Source organism: Pteropus alecto, unplaced genomic scaffold, assembly GCF_000325575.1.
Source record: "Pteropus alecto unplaced genomic scaffold, ASM32557v1 scaffold80, whole genome shotgun sequence".
Lineage (NCBI taxonomy): Eukaryota > Metazoa > Chordata > Mammalia > Chiroptera > Pteropodidae > Pteropus > Pteropus alecto.
This window is the reverse complement of record NW_006430460.1, coordinates 3180478-3182361: the sequence shown is the minus strand read 5'-3', so window position 1 is coordinate 3182361 and position 1884 is coordinate 3180478. Positions and strand designations below refer to the sequence as shown.

Here is a 1884-nt window from a genome sequence, read left to right as displayed (position 1 = left end):
AAGAACTCGTGGAAAAGTGAGAGATGAGAAGAAGGGAAACGAACCCATAAATTCTTCTTTCTTCTCATGTTCCTGGCGCTCCATCCTCAAGGCCCAAACAGGAAAGCTGGGCAGCGCTCGTAGTCCGTCACGTGACCATAAGATCACGTGATCAGATGCCTAACACCTGTTCCCAGAGAGCTCCTGTAACTGGCTTTTCCCCAGCATAGGAAGAGCCCTCATTTTCTTAGGCACTTCTGCTTTGTAACCTTTCCTGGGTTGTTTTGTAGTTTATGTTTTTGTTTTTTTGTGGGTTTTTGTTTTTGTTTTTTGTTTCTTATCGTCTTGCTTTAACCATTCCCAGTTCCCTCGGGTCGATTCTAACAGGCAGGGTATGCACCGAAGTTTGTTTATTTATTTATTTTAACAACGATTGGGCACAGGAGCAGATATATCTGCTTTCTGGCACAAACCTTGAGGATACACAAAATGACAGGTGATAGCAGAATCTCTTTCAATAATTCTTCCTTGTAACAGAGAAATGCAGGCCTCTTTCCACGGCTCAAGCCCAGGGCTGCTTATCCTGACAAGGTGACACACCGCGTCCCCAGCGCCATTTCTTCCTCTCCTTTGCTGCCTGTAAGCAGTAAGCAGTTTGTTTGTTTGTGTTTGTTTGTTTGTTGTTAAAGATTCTAGTCATCATCTCACGGGAAATGGGAAATAGACAACAAAAAGAGTGGATAAGGGAAAGTCAAATTTTATAAAGCGCTGTGGTTATGGTTGACCCCTGAAATACCAGAAGGTCTCGAGTTAAGAATTTGGGGGGTCGGAAGGCTTGGTTGACTCTCCCCTTGCTCCCCACCCCCGGGATGTCCAGTGTGTGATCCCGAGCAGCTCTCCACCCTCCAAATTTCCATTTCTTCACTGTCCAACGGGGAACGCCCCTCCCGTGGGGAAGGTTAAAGGAGCCACTGCACGGAAGTACTGAGACCCTCGTGTCCTACATGGCTGTTCACCGCGATGCAGGACAGGGACACTGCCCCAAGTGACGCGGAGACCAAGCCGCGTAGCCAGAGAAGAAGAGTGTCCTTTGGCGGAGTGTGGAAAGAATTCGGCACACGCGCCGAAGTCGGAGTCAAAAGGAAAGTTCATTAGGAAAGGGGTGACACTCCCCAGACAGAGTGTGGGCTCCTCTCAGAGGCAGAGTGAGAGGCACAGCGAGAGACAGAGGAAAGGCCACTGAGAGGGACCCAGAGTGCTCAGGGAGCTCGGTTTATATGTCCTGCCTTCGTTCCTGCGAGGTGCAGTTTTAAAGACTGTGTTTACCCATTTCCTTTGATGTGGACACACAGCGAGGAAGGAGAAAGGACCTGGCCTGAGAAGCTAAGAATGTGCTGAAAGTTCCCAGCCTTTAATCCTTAGGTTCCCCATGGTCTTAGCCACAGGGAATGACTCCTGCTTCCTGTTTCCCCTTCACAGGTGTGGGGACCGGGCTGTTGGCAATCCCAGCAGAAACCTTCCTTTGTTCTGAAGGCGTCCTGATCAGCAGAGTGCAGTCTCTGGTGGTGGCGTTATTAACCTTTTAATTCTCTCGCCTCCTCAACAAGGTAATTCGGAATAGTGTGTGACTGCTAGATTCGAAAAGTGATTAACTCACAATAGTCCAATGTGGGAATGACCCAAGTGCCCTTCGGGGGGACGAATGGATAAACAAAACGTGGTAAATGCACAGAATGAAATATCGGGTCAGCCTGAAAAAAAGGAAGGAAATTCTGACACTTGCCCGTGGGTGACCCCTGCGGGCGTGATGCTCAGTGACACAGACAGTCACAAAAGGGCGAATACTGTCTGATTTCGCTTTTATGAAGCACTTAGAGCAGTGAAACTGATGGCGGCAGAAAGGGG

At 48.8% G+C, this 1884-nt stretch overlaps 1 long non-coding RNA gene across 1 annotated transcript in view; it reads right to left on the bottom strand.

The window, feature by feature from the left end:
- Window positions 1–374: 374 nt before the first annotated feature.
- Window positions 375–1884, bottom strand: part of LOC112479831 — a 2571-nt gene continuing 1061 nt past the window's right edge. The window contains exon 3 of the long non-coding RNA XR_003046372.1: window positions 375–616. This is a non-coding gene — a long non-coding RNA (uncharacterized LOC112479831). The remainder of the gene's footprint in view (window positions 617–1884) is intronic.